Consider the following 18,535-nt stretch of genomic DNA (forward strand, 5'->3'; position numbering starts at 1 on the left):
ATTGGCTGGAGAGTGATGGGAGTTGCATTCTATAGCCTCTCCAGTGTCTACATTAGGCTAGAATATTAATAACAATGGTTAGGGGTATTTTGTGTGTTAATGACTTAAGGTTACAGTGCCCTGACCAGTGCATTATGACATTACTGTGATGATGTAATATCTATCTCATCACTATAATTACTCGCCATTCTGAAGGAGCTTTTTGATATTAAGACATATATAGAACTGCTGGTGAACATTCAGGCATTGCTAAGATATTAGCGATAATTACTTATAATAATAATTAGGAAGCACTGTTATTCACAGGACTAAGGACTGAGACAGCACAGTACAGCCTAATGGCTGGATTATTGTCTTTCATTGGGCTCCTGCTATGTGCCCCTCTATCACTACTGGCAGAAACGTTGGGTGAGTACTGGTCGCTTTGCTATGCTGTTCAGCTCAATGCTGAGAGAGAACATGATTTAACCAGCACCGATTTATCTGGAATTGGGCTTCTCCTATGGCCTTTATGCTGAGTATGCGGGCAGCGAACATACAGATTGTGTGATACCTGTGCTACTATCTGATTTGACTGGTGTTGGGATAATGTTATCTGGTCTACTTACTAACATCCGAATCGCGTAACGAACGGGGCATAACCATCCAGTACGAGGCCATTCCTAAATCTGGACATTGGTCACAGTATGTAACAATTTCCAGATCAGGCATTTTAGGCTGAATTATGCCATTTGGATTTAATTTGGCTACAGTTTGGTTAGTGAATAACCCTCTCAGTGTCCCACGTTGCTGGTTAAAAAATGATGTGTCTAGTAGACCTTGGTGATGGTTTATGGTTATTCCCAGGATCCTGTAAAAAAATACACCATACATGGACAATATTGTTATGTGAGTCTGTATTATTTATAAGTGCGCAGTATACACCTTGTCCATTACAGGGTGACACCTCGGATATTCATTATTTTTTTCACAAGCGACATTTCTCTGTTTCCTACAGTGGATGGATGTGGCCACGTGGTCATGAATGATGAGGGTGGAACTCTTACATCAAAGAACTACCCTGAAACATACCCCGACCACTCAGTTTGCCAGATTACCATCAGAGTGCAGAGCGGTAAACAGCTGTACATCAAAGTGGCTGATTTGGACCTGGATATTGACTCTGCATCTCTGAAAATCTACAAGGGTTCATCCACTGAGGAATATGGTGAGTCTCTATTAATTCTACAGTATGGTAGGATGGAAAGCAAATGCTGGGGATTTGGAACATGTACTGGTTTTATAAAATTGTCACAGTTCATTGGAAATCATTTTTTCAGATTAGGATTAAGTACCAGACGTGATCAGCAGCATTATAGAATACAGTTTATTATAGACGCTATCCATACATATAAAATACAAATGATATTCTGCATCTCTAAGCTACTGACACTTCCATATATTATTTCAGTGAGTTACAGTGGAGATCTGAGCAAGGCAAAGACGGACATTTTCTTAGATGATAATACTGCCACCATTCGTTTTGAAAGTGGCCTCCACGTGTCTGGCCGAGGATTTCTGATTAATTATGCCAGCAGTGATCATCCAGGTACTGTGTCTACTAAACTGTGAATGTGTGTTACGAAGGATTCAGTTTGTGTCTCGGGGCTCCTTTGTACATGTCATGTCAATATTGTCCGTCACTGACAGTGAGAGCATTAAATTCATAATTCTTTGACAGTAGCTTCAAGATTGACCATACTCTGCAGGCATGAACACTACTGCTACATTACCTGCGGAGAAATGTGACCCGTGTTTGATCTCTCGGCTATGGCTCTTACTGCTATAGAATGCTAGTTAATTCGTTTTAAATAAATATGGCTCTTAAGGTGTTAAAATACGTGTGCAGGAATCTCACCCTGCTCCTATTTTTTATTGATAGATTTCATTACCTGCTTGACTCGCTGTGACTATAAAGAAGACCCAGAGTTCAGGTACGCTTGATTTGGCTAATTATACCTTCATAGAACATGTTGATGTTAAATAAAATGTGATCATAGAATATTGTAATACCTTTCTATTGGTCTGCAACAAGCGTTCTGAGATCCCTGTCTTTAGACTTTATGCTTGACAAAGAGGGGATCTCCTGAAAGCTTGACACTCCAAAAATGTCCAATAAAAAAAACTACGCTTATCTAATACTTTACAACAGGGCTACCCAACCCAGATCCCCAGATGTTGTAAAACTACAACTCCCATGATGCGTTGCATGCCTTTAGAATGCATTTCGAATGACAAAGCATCATGGTAGTTGTAGTTCTACAACATCTGGGGATCTACCTGTTGGGCAAGCCTGCTTTACAAGAATTTGTTTTATGAGAAAATGATGGTAAATGCCGGGAATTATTCACCAACATTGAACTGAGGTGAATCGTCAATCAACCTTTAAAATTCAGGCAGTAAATCAGCTGAGCGGAGAGTGTATGTGAATTGGGGAATCTGAATTAGAATTCAATATGTCAGTGTGATAATATACCGGTGTATAGTACGAGTATTAAACGTAATCTCTTCTTCTGTGTTTTGATTACCCTTTGTACAGCACTGCGGAGTAAGTTAGCATTTTATAAGCAATAACATTATTTCTACAATTTCAGTAACTATTGTCCAGCCGGCTGCTGGGATGTAGCTGGAAACGTATTTGGAGATGTGACTAATGGATACCAAGAGGTGTGTAAACTGAGCTGTGCGAACATTTCTTCCTAGTGCACATTTTCTATTGGGCAAAGTATTAAATCAAAGCATTAGTGGTAATCCCTGCCCATAGTTCCATCTGACAGTGACTGGGTCCTGTGTAAAGTCCCCTCGCTTGTGGAGTTGGTGTACGATAGAAGTTGGTGGGGAGCTTGACTAACCTTTGGGGACTATCATGAGAAAAAACATCCCCAATAGAATAGCACTAAACATTTCTACAAGGGCACTCTAACACCATAACCACCACAGCCCATTATAGTCCTTATGTTGGGAGTCTCCTTGTGCTGTGCCATCGTTACGATTTAGATTATTTTCACATGGTTAGATAGACACCCAGGTCTACACAGATATCAATAAAGTGGACATTTCTATTAATAGTGATCTCAACGCGGTGCTTTTTTAAATGGAATTCATTGGCTGAAAATGTCAGCTGGCACACTCGGTCAATGAATTAAGTCTAGATAGGGACACCATTGATATTTGTAAAGAGGAAGGTGACCCTGCTTTAGCTGTAATATATCTGTGAATAGTATAGAACCCCGGGTGCGGAGCAGTCACTAATAAGCAGTGGGGGGGGGGGGTTCGTCCGGGGTCACAGACCTTCCTTCTTCCACCTGTCACTCTGCGTTAAGTGGGATTGTGGACCGCGGTAGAGGAGCTTCATTACCCTCTTCCCAATGAGAGAAAGCAGCTCTCCGCACGCAGGCCATGGAACAAATATCTGTTTTAGAAAATGTAGGCTGTTCCAGACATTATTATTATTTTCCTGAAAACTGATAAATAGTCAACAGAAACAAATGATCTACATCAGTTTTACCTCGCGTAGTAATAAGAAAGAATTATTGTCATCAGCTGATCTAACTCTCATCACTCCAGGCAGCCCAGCAGTGTCATTCACAGTATCTCAGTGGGAATTACAGCTATCGCATACTACGCGGTGTGATATTACACTGTGCGATATAGAATTTCAAAATATGATCTTTCCTATAAAATGCCAGTTATGTGAGGGATTAGTTACTTTAATTACCCAAACTAACACATCACACAGATTACAGGAGGGATCCAAGTATCAATACGTACTAATAAACTGACTTCATTTCAAGGCATCTAAGTGCTTGTTTACTACCAATCTGTGTTAATATTACAGACGTTCATACATTTGACAGATATTAAGATTTCTCTTTTTATTTCTTTGCAGTCGTCCTTCGTTTGCAAATCGGCTGTCCATGCCGGCGTTATCGCAGACAATCTGGGCGGTCAGGTTCTTATAACTCGATTACAACGCACATTCCAATTCAAAGGGATGGTGACCAGTCAGATTTTGCCAAAAGGGTAAGTTGGAATTATTGTGCTATTAAAAAAATGATTATTTATACACAATATCCTTATTTAGAGCAGATTGTAAAATTCCTATTGGACAGGTGATGCTAGCTTCTCACTGATTGGTTGTGTGTGATTGATTAGCCGGAGAAGCCGGCCCGGCTACCCTAAGAGACCTAATGTGGGCTATAGAATCCTCCATGTTCATCATAGCCCATATGTTCATGCTACAGGGACACAATCCATATATATTTCATAACTAGAGGGCTGTCAAATCAAGTTCATTTATATTAACCCCTTAAAAAGAGAGGTTTAAATATACGGGTTTGTATGATGACAAACGTGAGCATTGAGTTTATTTATTTAATTGAACTTATTACTGCTGGACAATGCTTTTAAATACCTGAAAATAACAACAAAGCACTCCCTGTAGTTTATTTTGATGCGTGTGCCAGACCTGTCCTGCTATAATAAAGGATTTGTTACCTACCTCAATTCTAAAAGGAGCTTTTTTAATTTGATTTATGTTTTTGCAGTGTCTCCGATTCAAATGTCCAGTTTATGTTCAACAATCCGGGTAAGAAAAATACCTTGTTAATGCCCGTAAAATGTGCTTAAAGAGACACTCTAAGCTGCATGTGGACAATGTTTAATCTTTATATAAATACTGCATTACAAAATGTACAATAAAAGATAAGATACTGATCTTAAAGAAACACGGTAACGTTAGGAATATATATAACTATATGTATACAGTATGTATTCCTAGCAGTATATTGTCCCAGTCACAGCTTAGGAGGCCAGGGCAGCACTGCCAGGGTAAACAAAGGCTTTTTATTTATAATTTCTCCCTCGTAGCTCTGATTTACTCAATGGAGCTCTAATTTCCATAGGAAAGCAATGGGGCGCTAGTGCAAATGTGCAGCAAAACGATACGCTGCACCAATCAGATGGTTTCTCTTAGACAATCTGATTATAACTGCACAGTGGGAACTTCGTGGGTTCTCGATCACCTCAGGGGGACTTAGCCACGAATGTTATTGAATGGTTTTCGGCATGAGATGACCGTGCGGTTCCCAGACAACTTGGATCGCAGTTTTGAACCACTTTGAAATCCGCCAAGAGAGCGCTTTTTGGAGGGAAGGTGCCTCAGACTAAAGGGAGCAAATGCTACCTAAGAACCAGATGGACCATCCCGTATTGCGGCCTCAAGAGCTCAGGAGCTGACTGGCAAAAGCACCAAATGCCCTGAAACTATTTGGGGCATAGGACCACGTGTGCGGCCGGTCAGAACTTTAACACGGTGGCGTTTCCCCTACACTGCATGGGTTATTTAACAATGTATTATTTGTGGGGTTATTTTATGTTTTTATTATGTTTTGGGGTATTTTTATGGTTTAAATGTTTAGGTTTGCCTCTCTGTTCCTGGGAGATAAATAGCTTACCGATCTTTAACGCAATTATCTCCCAGGCCTAGAGATTGGCTGTGTTTGGATGCATTAAACAAGTTGACTCCCAGAACTATGTGTCGTCTAGTTACTGGGAGTTGAAGGGATATAATCACTGCTTAGCACCTTGTTCCAGCTCTTGGAGGATTCGGCGGTGCAAGTCCTTATAAGGACTAGAGCTCCCAGGACCGTGTGTCGTCCAGTCCTTGGGAAGGTATCCTTCCTGCTCCTATCCTGCTCCAGGAGGACCCCAGTCAAGCCACAGCGACTGGGGCAGAAGCGCTGGGGTTTTACCTTGTTCCAGCTAGGAAGCGGTCCTTGGCAGAGATACCCAGTCAGGGTACAGGGAGCTCCGCTACAATGTAGTTTAGCTCTTGGCAGCAGTTCCATTAATTGGGCCACATTGATGGAACTACTGAACAAGTTGATAGCATCCACGGGAAGTTCTACACATGGAGTTATATACTTGGATCGCTCCATTCTGTGCATGCTATCAGCAATGGCTCGGGTTCTCTCACAGAGTGTGTCAATAAAGGTAACTCATTTAAATGAGAGAGTCTGATAATATCTGTTTTCATCCTGCATTGATGATTTAACTGGGAAGTAGAGAAAGCAGGCAAACGTTCCATGTGTGCAAACCGTTATTTACTGCATCTTCTCCTCTGCAGGATACATTTCATCTACGCGTCCCACATGGACAGATACAAAAATGGGAGAGTTCACCAAAGACCAGATAGCTACTGATAAAAACAAAGCAGGTGAGGATCTCACATTAGTGTTCGGATATCACAGTTTTCCTTTTAAATGAGCACGACAAATAATAGTTACCAGCCACAGGCCTGGCTTTATAAAAGAACAAAAGATTTCATAAAGAGCACTTGGACCTGTTCATTCCAAAACTTAGTTCCAAGAAGCCAGATGTTCAGGAGGACTTAATACAGGCATACCCCACTTCTAAGTACACAATGGGACCAGAGCATGTATGTAAAACGAAAATGTACTTAAAGTGAAGCAATACCTTTATTCACTTCCCAAAGCATGTACTGCATTGCGATAGTCATTTACAGGCGTAACTGATATAAATAATGCATTGATAACTAAAATACATTTCAATGATCAATCTCAAGTTCCTCAGGGAACCATTAGTACTGGACAGTAATGCTGTAACGTGTTAGGGTCATGTTGAAAGCTTTTGCATTCAAAAATATTGTCAATTTCTGTGTCCTTCAGGGATATCCAAAATGTATTCAGAAGTGAATGTACACTGTTTGTAGAAATCAAAAAGCCTTATAGTGTACATTGTTTTATTCCACATGTCTCTCATTCGAAAGCTTGGGAAAGTTTGTAATGAGCTGTGACTCAAGTTGAGAATGACTACGGAAAGAACTGTACAGTATACTTACCTTTATTTCATAAGAGTAAGAACTGCTTGTAAAGCTGTCAACAGACCCATAACTGGTTAAACATTGCTCAACCAACAGATGGCGCTGTGTATGAGACTACTCCTGTAACTGTTTTTTCAGCTGTAACAACAGATGGTGCTGTGTATTTAAATACTGAACTGTATTTAGACAATTTCAGCCTGTATTAACATAGAGGCTCGCTGCAAAGCTTGCACGGGAAGTCCGTGCATCAGCTCCGCCTCTTCAGCCATACTGCGGCTGTGCGGCGGCTGAATGTCCGTTCTCGCGAGGCACTTTAACGCACACTCGTGGGTATGTCCGTACTCACGAGTGTACGCAAAGTGAGGGTCCGCAAAGCGGGGTATGCCTGTACACAAAGTTCGATGTTTCTGTAGTGTCCTACCAGCAGAGGTCCCAGACAGTAAAACAAGAAATGACGCTTCTTGTTAGAATGAAAATCGATGATTTGCTTTTTGTAACATTTGTCACTGATTGTAAACTTTGTAATAATAAGTGAATTTCTAACATCATGTTTGTTTAATTCTAGGATTTCCAGTCTTTGTTCTTGTCATGGCAGTTACACCGATTGTGTTTCTAATTGGAGGTGTGATTACCATGTGTATGTTGCTAAGGTATGTGTTTCACCATATATAACAATATATGTAGAAATCACTGCATTACAGTGTTAAATAAAGAGATGGAGGTTTTAGTTTACCAGTTTGACGTGTTTGCAATTGAAGTGAAATATTCTGACTGTAGTAACTTTTGCCCTGACGCCAAATAGTAAATGTTTCAAGCTGAAATACTGAAATAAACAGGAAATGCAATGCCATTTGGTATTTACTAATTGGCGTTGTGCTATCATAGATTTGAGACAACCTTTTTGTTTATTGTGGAAACGCTAATGATACTAGTTGCACGGTCCCACTAAGCAAGTGGCATATTAAAGGGACACTATAGTCACCCAGACCACTTCAGCTCAATGAAGTGGTCAGGGTGCAATGTCCCTCAGGATTTAACCCTTCAGATGCAAACATAGCAGTTTCAGATAAACTGCTATGTTTACATTTGGGGTTAATCCAGCCTCTAGTGACTGTCTTCTGGACAGCCACTAGAGGCGCATCTGCGACGCTGGAGGCATATTATGCCTCCATCGCGCAGAGCGTCCATAGGAAAGCATTGATAAATACTTTCCAATTGACAGTTTGAATCCGCGCATGTGCATTCGGCTCTGCTGACGTTGGCAGAGGGAGCTGACGTCGGCGGGGGAGGAGAGGTCACCAGCGCCAAGGGTGCCCGCCGCTGGAATAAGGTAAGCAGCTAAAGGGGTTTTAACCCCTTCAGCGCCACGGGGTGGGGGCACCCTCAGGGCACTATAGTGTCAGGAAAACTGCTATGTTTTCCTGACACCATAGTGATCCTTTAATCTTTCTGTGCCAGAGTGGAGATATAGGAAATACACCTCTCTCCTCTGCGGCACTGTAAGTGATATAAAACAGTTTAAACAGTTTTATAAGAGGTTATAAAACAGATCCCATAGGCTACCACACATTGAGATAGCCAGTCACGTCTCTGAGTTGTCATCAAGTAGTTTAATAAATAATAATTCTGTTGTTTGTTCACATTTTGTGCCAATGAGGACGGCAATGCATCGAGCTGCTACAAACTGTAAAACTGAATGGGTCAATGGTGGGTTCTCAAAGACTTGTATTTTTATTTAACTGTTTTGCCACAATTATAGCTACAAACAGCAATGGAGCTGTTAGCAGCTTTAATTTAAAGGCTTTACGTTATCAGTTATGGTTCAGGCATAACTGATATAGTGATAGCCAGAAATATTCAAATATCATTACTTTTCATTATCTTTATTTTAAATGAGGACTAAAAGTGGTAAAGGTAGTAAGTGCCAAAAGCGAATATGTTGGGAAATCGCCCAAAAAAAATTTTTTGCACATATCTGGCAATTACAACGTTTACGATTTTACACGCTCTTTTGAACTACTTGGAGGACTACCAGACACTTTTCACGTTTACCACATTATAAAGCATTGCTCCTTTGACACTTAAACGTGGAAAATGGTGTTTTAATTTTTTTGGCACTTACATCGTTTACCACTTTTAGTCTTTGATTATCAATCCAGACTGACTAAGAGCTCAGAAACATAAAACAAGTTGGCTCTGTGTTAGGGTTGATGAGCAGACAAGAAACTAAACTGGGAATTGCAAAATTGGGGGAAAAAATAGCTGAATTGGAACATGTATACCACTCAGCTATTTGTCCAGCTCGGCTGTATTGTGCTTGAATAGTGATGTACCGAACTGTCCGCCGGCGAACAGTTCCCGGCGAAATTAGCGTGTTCGCGTTCGCCGCGTTGGGCGGACACATGCGCAGTTCGATCCGCCCCCTATTCGTCATCATTGGGCAAACTTTGACCCTGTGCCTCTCGGTCAGCAGACACATTCCAGCCAATCAGCAGCACTCCCTCCCTTCCACACCCTCCAACCTCCCTCCCAGCATCCATTTTCGATTCATTCGGAAGATGCATGCTTAGTGAGAGGAGGGAAAGTTTAGCTGCTGCTGATTAGATAGGGAAATTGATAGCTAGGCTAGGGTTTCAGTGTCCACTACAATCCTGAAGGACTCATCTGATCTCTGCTGTAAGGACAGCACCCCAAAAAGCCCTTTTTAGGGCTATAACATCAGGCTGCTTTTTTTTTTTTTTTTTTTCTGTGTAATGTAATTGCAGGTGCCTGCCTGCCAGCTTCTGTGTGAGGTTCACATTGGATACTGTGCCTATTTGCCCAGTGCCACCACTCATATCTGTTTTAACAATAGGTTAAGCTTTACATTTAAAATAAATATTTTTGTTTCACTGTAATAGAAGAGCAGTTGCCTGCCTGCCAGCTTCTGTGTGAGGTTCACATTGGATACTGTGCCTATTTGCCCAGTGCCACCACTCATATCTGTTTTAACAATAGGTTAAGCTTTACATTTAAAATAAATATTTTTTTTTCACTGTAATAGAAGAGCAGTTGCCTGCCTGCCAGCTTCTGTGTGAGGTTCACATTGGATACTGTGCCTATTTGCCCAGTGCCACCACTCATATCTGTTTTAACAATAGGTTAAGCTTTACATTTAAAATAAATATTTTTTTTTCACTGTAATAGAAGAGCAGTTGCCTGCCTGCCAGCTTCTGTGTGAGGTTCACATTGGATACTGTGCCTATTTGCCCAGTGCCACCACTCATATCTGTTTTAACAATAGGTTAAGCTTTACATTTAAAATAAATATTTTTTTTTCACTGTAATAGAAGAGCAGTTAGTTGTCTGCAAGCGTCTGTGTTTCAGGCCTACTTCAGCGTGTGCTCTGCAGACCTGTGCCAGCGTGCTTTGACAGTAGCCAATCATATCTGGTGTCTCTTTAGCGTGCTTTTACAACCAAAATTTTGTTTCCACTGTAATAGAAGAGCAGTTGCCTGCCTGCCAGCTTCTGTGTGAGGTTCACATTGGATACTGTGCCTATTTGCCCAGTGCCACCACTCATATCTGTTTTAACAATTGGTTAAGCTTTCGATTTAAAAGAAATAATTTGTTTTCACTGTAATAGAAGAGCAGTTAGTTGTCTGCAAGCGTCTGTGTTTCAGGCCTACTTCAGCGTGTGCTCTGCAGACCTGTGCCAGCGTGCTTTGACAGTTGCCAATCATATCTGGTGTCTCTTTAGCGTGCTTTTACAACCAAAATTTTGTTTCCACTGTAATAGAAGAGCAGTTGCCTGCCTGCCAGCTTCTGTGTGAGGTTCACATTGGATACTGTGCCTATTTGCCCAGTGCCACCACTCATATCTGTTTTAACAATTGGTTAAGCTTTCGATTTAAAATAAATAATTTTTTTTCACTGTAATAGAAGAGCAGTTAGTTGTCTGTAAGCGTCTGTGTTTCAGGCCTACTTCAGCGTGTGCTCTGCAGACCTGTGCCAGCGTGCTTTGACAGTTGCCAATCATATCTGGTGTCTCTTTAGCGTGCTTTTACAACCAAAATTTTGTTTCCACTGTAATAGAAGAGCAGTTGCCTGCCTGCCAGCTTCTGTGTGAGGTTCACATTGGATACTGTGCCTATTTGCCCAGTGCCACCACTCATATCTGTTTTAACAATAGGTTAAGCTTTACATTTAAAATAAATATTTTTTTTTCACTGTAATAGAAGAGCAGTTAGTTGTCTGCAAGCGTCTGTGTTTCAGGCCTACTTCAGCGTGTGCTCTGCAGACCTGTGCCAGCGTGCTTTGACAGTAGCCAATCATATCTGGTGTCTCTTTAGCGTGCTTTTACAACCAAAATTTTGTTTCCACTGTAATAGAAGAGCAGTTGCCTGCCTGCCAGCTTCTGTGTGAGGTTCACATTGGATACTGTGCCTATTTGCCCAGTGCCACCACTCATATCTGTTTTAACAATTGGTTAAGCTTTCGATTTAAAAGAAATAATTTTTTTTCACTGTAATAGAAGAGCAGTTAGTTGTCTGCAAGCGTCTGTGTTTCAGGCCTACTTCAGCGTGTGCTCTGCAGACCTGTGCCAGCGTGCTTTGACAGTTGCCAATCATATCTGGTGTCTCTTTAGCGTGCTTTTACAACCAAAATTTTGTTTCCACTGTAATAGAAGAGCAGTTGCCTGCCTGCCAGCTTCTGTGTGAGGTTCACATTGGATACTGTGCCTATTTGCCCAGTGCCACCACTCATATCTGTTTTAACAATAGGTTAAGCTTTACATTTAAAATAAATATTTTTTTTTCACTGTAATAGAAGAGCAGTTGCCTGCCTGCCAGCTTCTGTGTGAGGTTCACATTGGATACTGTGCCTATTTGCCCAGTGCCACCACTCATATCTGTTTTAACAATAGGTTAAGCTTTACATTTAAAATAAATATTTTTTTTTCACTGTAATAGAAGAGCAGTTAGTTGTCTGCAAGCGTCTGTATTTCAGGCCTACTTCAGCGTGTGCTCTGCAGACCTGTGCCAGCGTGCTTTGACAGTTGCCACTCATATCTTGTGTCTCTATAGCGTGCTTTTACAACCAAAATTTGTTTTTCACTGTTATAGATTGAATAGCAGTTACTTGTCTTCAAGCGGCTCTGTCAGTCCTTCCTTCAGCGTGTGCTCTGCAGAACTGTTCCAGTGCACATTGCCAATCATATCTGGTCTCACAGTAGCTTGCACGCATAGAACCACTAATCCCCAAAAAAATGACAGGCAGAGGCAGGCCACCCCGCAGGGGCCGTCGTGGTCGTGGTGCTGTGATTCCCTTTTGCCCTAGAATAATGCCCAGTTTTCAGAAGCCATGTACCCTGAACTTGAAAAGTTCTGAGGACTTAGTTGACTGGCTAACACAGGACACCCAATCTTGTACAGCCTCCGCTCGGAACCTTGACGCACCATCCTCCTCCAGCTTAGCTTCAGGCACCTCTCAAGATAGCACTCACCCGCCTGCCGCCACCACCAAAACTAGCACCACAGCCGCTTTACTTGGTATGTCAGAGGAGTTATTCACACACCCGTTTGAAGAAATGAGTGATGCGCAACCATTATTGCTAGAGGATGTCGATAACAGGGATATGTCTCAGGCAGGCAGCATTAAACACATGGAGGTACGGTGTGATGATGATGATGTTGTACCCGCTACTGCTTCCTTTTATGAGTTGTCAGATACAAGCGAAGTGGTTGATGATGACGATGCGTCCATGGATGTCACGTGGGTGCCCGCTAGAAGAGAAGAAGAACAGGGCGAAAGTTCAGATGGGGAGACAGAGAGGAGGAGGAGGAGACCAGTTGGAAGCAGGGGGGGGTCGTCGCAAGGAGCTAGTGGCACAGTCAGACAGCATGCATCGGCACCCGGGGTCAGCCCGACAGCACGCCAATCAACGCATGCTGTGTCCACCACCAGAATGCCGTCATTGCAGAGCTCAGCAATGTGGCATTTTTTTTGTGTGTCTGCCTCTGACAACAGCGATGCCATTTGCAACCTGTGCCAAAGGAAACTGAGTCGTGGGAGGTCCAATACCCACCTAGGTACAACTGCTTTGCGTAGGCACATGATCTCACATCACAAACGCCTATGGGATCAACACATGCGTACAAGCAGCACACCTACTCTAAGCCGCCATCCTCCTCCTGGTCCAGCATCTTCAGCCACGTCAACCACTGCTGTCCTTCTTGCCCCCTCTCAACCATCCGCCACTCCGTCTCCCGCCTTGTTCCCGCTCATCTGCCCACAGTCATGTGTTTCTGTCAAGGACATGTTTGAGCGTAAGAAGCCAATGTCACCAAGTCACCCCCTTGCCCAGCGTCTGACAGCTGGCTTGTCAATCTGGTTGAGTCTGAGGCGTTCAAAAAATTTGTAGCTATTGGGACACCGCAGTGGAAGGTACCCGGACGGAATTTCTTTTCACAAAAGGCAATCCCCAACTTGTACTCGATTGTGCAAAAGGAAGTCATGGCATGTCTGGCACACAGTGTTGGGGCAAGGGTCCATCTGACCATTGATACCTGGTCTGCAAAGCATGGTCAGGGCAGGTATATCACCTACATTGCGCATTGGGTAAACCTGCTGACGGCTGACAAGCAAGGAATGCGTGGCATTGCAGAAGAGTTGGTGACACCGCCACGAATTGCAGGCAGTCCTGCTGCCACCTCCTCTACTCCTCCTACTCCATCCTCTTCCATAACCTCCTCGGCTGAGTCCTCTTGTGCCGCTGCTTCTTGCTCCACATCAACGGCACCCCCCAGCTCCCCAGGTACTATTCCACATCCCGGATACGGCAGTGTCACGCCGTCTTGGGTTTGACTTGCTTGAAAGCAGAGAGTCACACCGGACAAGCACTCCTGTCCGCCCTGAACGCACAGGTGGAAAAGTGGCTGACTCCGCAGCAACTGGATATCGGCAAAGTGGTGTGTGACAACGGAAAAAATTTGATAGCGGCATTGAAGTTGGGCAAGTTGACACATGTGCCGTGCATGGCACATGTGTGTAATCTGATCATACAACGCTTTGTGCATAAGTACACAGGCTTACAGGACATCCTGAAGCAGGCCAGGAAGGTGTGTGGCCATTTCAGGCGTTCCTACACGGCCATGGCTCACTTTGCCGATATCCAGCGGCGAAACAACATGCCAGTGAGGCGCTTGATTTGCGACAGCCCTACACGTTGGAATTCAACACTCCTAATGTTCGACCGCCTGCTCCAACAAGAAAAAGCTGTTAATGATAATGAATATTTGTATGACCGGGGTGCTAGGACAGCCTCTGGGGAGCTGGGAATTTTTTTGCCACGTTACTGGACGCTCATGCGCAATGCCTGTAGGCTCATGCGTCCTTTTGAGGAGGTGACAAACCTAGTCAGTCGCAGTTGTGTGTGTGCGTGTGTATGGCTGTCTGCCTGTGTGTGTGTGTGTGACAGGGTGAAGATTTCTTGCACATGGGTGTGACAGGGTGAAGATTTCTTGCACAGGGCGCCCAAAGGCCTAAGGCTGGCCCTGCGCATGGGTCAGTGGCTCTGCACCAGACTTCCCTCCAATTGATCAAAGTTAAAGGATTTCAAGTGGACTGATTACAATTACAGGGCCTCTAAAGAGTCCTGTATTGTTATTTGTCGTCACAACCTTCCCGCGTCGGGAATATTTCTTGCACAAAGCGCCCAAAGGCCTAAGGCTGGCCCTGCGCATGGGTCAGTGGCTCTGCACCAGACTTCCCTCCAATTGATCAAAGTTAAAGGATTTCAAGTGGACTGATTACAATTACAGGGCCTCTAAAGAGTCCTGTATTGTTATTTGTCGTCACTACCTTCCCGCGTCGGGAGTGGGTCATTTGCGCCCCTGCTGCCTTCCTTGCATGTGGTAGCTGTTTGTAAGGGATTTGTCAATCCATATCTGCCAAGTGACCCTATGACAGGGTGAAGATTTCTTGCACATGGGTGTGACAGGGTGAAGATTTCTTGCACAGGTCGCCCAAAGGCCTAAGGCTGGCCCTGCGCATGGGTCAGTGGCTCTGCACCAGACTTCCCTCCAATTGATCAAAGTTAAAGGATTTCAAGTGGACTGATTACAATTACAGGGCCTCTAAAGAGTCCTGTATTGTTATTTGTCGTCACTACCTTCCCGCGTCGGGAGTGGGTCATTTGCGCCCCTGCTGCCTTCCTTGCATGTGGTAGCTGTTTGTCAGGGATTTGTCAATCCATATCTGCCAAGTGACCCTATGTAGGGGGAACAGTCTCTATTCTGCTCTGTGTCAGTGTGTATCAGGGATCATTAGGATAGGTGTCAATCCATATCTGCCAAGTGACCCTATGTAGGGGGAACAGTCTCTATTCTGCTCTGTGTCAGTGTGTATCAGGGATCATTAGGATAGGTGTCAATCCATATCTGCCAAGTGACCCTATGTAGGAGGAACAGTCCCTATTCTGCTCTGTGTCACTGTGTATCAGGGAGCATTAGGATAGGTGTCAATCCATATCTGCCAAGTGACCCTATGTAGGAGGAACAGTCCCTATTCTGCTCTGTGTCACTGTGTATCAGGGATCATTAGGATAGGTGGCAATCCATATCTGCCAAGTGACCCTATGTAGGGGGAACAGTCTCTATTCTGCTCTGTGTCAGTGTGTATCAGGGATCATTAGGATAGGTGTCAATCCATATCTGCCAAGTGACCCTATGTAGGAGGAACAGTCCCTATTCTTCTCTGTGACACTGTGTATCAGGGATCATTAGGATAGGTGTCAATCCATATCTGCCAAGTGACCCTATGTAGGAGGAACAGTCCCTATTCTGCTCTGTGTCACTGTGTATCAGGGATCATTAGGATAGGTGTCAATCCATATCTGCCAAGTGACCCTATGTAGGGGGAACAGTCCCTATTCTGCTCTGTGTCAGTGTGTATCAGGGGTTTTGAGGACAGGTGTCAATCCATATCTGCCAAGTGACCCTATGTAGGGGGAACAGTCTCTATTCTGCTTTGTGTCAGTGTGTATCAGGGATCATTAGGATAGGTGTCAATCCATATCTGCCAAGTGACCCTATGTAGGGGGAACAGTCCCTATTATGCTCTGTGTCAGTGTGTATCAGGGGTTTTGAGGACAGGTGTCAATCCATATCTGCCAAGTGACCCTATGTAGGGGGAACAGTCTCTATTCTGCTCTGTGTCAGTGTGTATCAGGGCTGGGCTTTGAGGACAGGTGTCAATGTTAGGTGATTTCTGCCCTTTATGGATTAAAAGCAGACTCTGCATCAACTGTGCAATTTTCCATGGGAGTTTTGCCATGGATCCCCCTCTGGCATGCCACAGTCCAGGTGTTAGTCCCCTTGAAACAACTTTTCCATCACTATTGTGTCCAGAAAGAGTCCCTGTTGTTTTTAAAATTCGCCTGCCCATTGAAGTCAATGGCGGTTCGCGCGGTTCGCGAACATTTGCGGAAGTTCGCGTTCGCCGTTCTCGAACCGAAAATTCCGGGTTCGCGACAACACTATGCTTGAAAGTACGATTCTTGGGTCAATTCCCAGACTAGTGAATACCACTCAATCACAAAATTTGATTTATAAACCACCAGGTGGTCCTTGGCTCACAGCCCTGAAACAAATAGATCCATTTTTTATGTTTATAAACATAGGTGGCAGAAAGCACGTTTTCTTTCCTTTCCTGTTGAAAGCCAACAGATCCTTCGTAGATATTGATCAGTGCATATCTATTTTATCACATGTGAACGATTGTGTTTATAAGGTAATACTATGTACACAATGCTTTGGAAATGTACCATGCTTCAGAGTAAGGGCAGTTGACTAGGTGCATTGATGGATGCTGATAATTTAAATGTGAATTTTCATTATTTACAGGAAAAGAAGAGACTCTGGTGATGACATAGAAACAGGTAAGTACAGACTATGTGTAATGTTGCTCGTCTGGACAAAGATTACAGAAAAAGATCAAATATATTGTCTGTTTCCTGCAGGAGTCTGTATGCAACTAAAGTCATTTGGAAGAAAGGAATTGACAGAATCTAATCTCAGCTACGAGAATGAGGCCAAAAAGTATAAAAGGCCAACACCACATGTCTCTCTTCTGGATCCTCAATATTCTCATCATCTCCCCATGATTGATCCTGGCTTCCTGATAAGAAAGGCGCCCACCACCAAGTACATAGATAAAGTGATCAAGGATTCTTGTGGAAGCTGGAAGACTGAGAGCCTCGCTCATAATCAGTCAAGTCACAGTAGCCATGACAATGCAACGTGCGTCACGTCCTCTGTGCCTCAATATGAAAAGCCATGCTTAGAAGACGATGCAAAAAGAAAACCAGTATATACTGACTACAGATTCCCTTCAGATTATCCTAGTCGTCATCACCATCTTCCCATTGATTATTGCCAACTTCAATGTCCTCAATATCATCTTCTTCATCATCTTCCTCAACGGCATCATCCTCATCCCCATTTTCATGATCATCCCTCCCATCTTTATAATTTTTATCCCCAAATTCCTGTTCGTCCTCTTTCTCCAACTCATCATCATGATGTCCACTAGTTCAGAGACCAGATGTGATGATTCCCCCCCACCGACTTCAGTAGATCTCCCGTGACATAGATACACAAGTGTACATACCAACTGACTAGTGTGACCACTGAACATTGAATACAATAAAGATGATTATTTGCATTACTTGTGGCTTTTTGAACAGTATTAGTGTGAAAGAGCAAAACACTATATAAAAAGAACTGGGATGGGTGCAATCCAGTCTTTGGAAGGTGGGATGAAGGGGAAAAAAAACATAACTCAAAATAAAACAACTTATAATAATAAAAAGATAAATACAAATTAAGACCACCCAGGTGCAGTGTAAAATAAGGATAAAAAGAATAGTTACTTCCTTTTATGGTCAGATATAACAAAAGGATTCCTCTCAATCCTCACAGTACATGTAAGATAAAACAGAATATATCTAGACCTATAGAAAAATAAAAGAAAGCGCTCATAGGGGATTAACGTTAGACCATAAGTGTCCCCTTGGATTTATATCACACTTACAGAATATCTGTATTTTTCAAGCTCATCAAATTGATGGATCTCCCCAGATTCCTCGAAATTAGGATAGTAGATTAAGCATGCAAAAGATAAAAAATATCATAGTGCAACACTGTTTGAAAAGTAAAATCACAGCTTTTAATGGTTACACTTACAATATAGTAGTGGTAAAAAGGCTCATCAAAATGATTCTGTTTTCTTCCATCAATGTGGGGCCAAAACGTCCTTATAAAGAGGTCAGGCAGGCAAAACAGATATACAGTTATAAAATAATAAAATGCCAATCAAATAAAAAGTCTCAAGTCTCTACGCGTTTCGTCTGGGTCACCAGACTTCCTCAGGAGTAGTGCTTCAATCCCTCTGGGGGCTTCAACTTCCTTATATAGGTCTCCCCGCCGGTATTTCAATCCAATTTTCGAAAAACCGATCAGCTGTGTGTCGGTTTGTTCATTCGCTCCATATATGGAGTTCCGGATCCTGCTTGTGGAACGCACGTGCGTTCCATAGACCCGGAAGCATCCACTTCCTCCTCATCTGAGCGGACGTGCGTCACTGGAACGCACGTGCGTTCCACTTCATCCG

This window comes from Pelobates fuscus, chromosome 1, assembly GCF_036172605.1.
Source record: "Pelobates fuscus isolate aPelFus1 chromosome 1, aPelFus1.pri, whole genome shotgun sequence".
NCBI classification, from domain to species: Eukaryota; Metazoa; Chordata; class Amphibia; order Anura; family Pelobatidae; genus Pelobates; species Pelobates fuscus.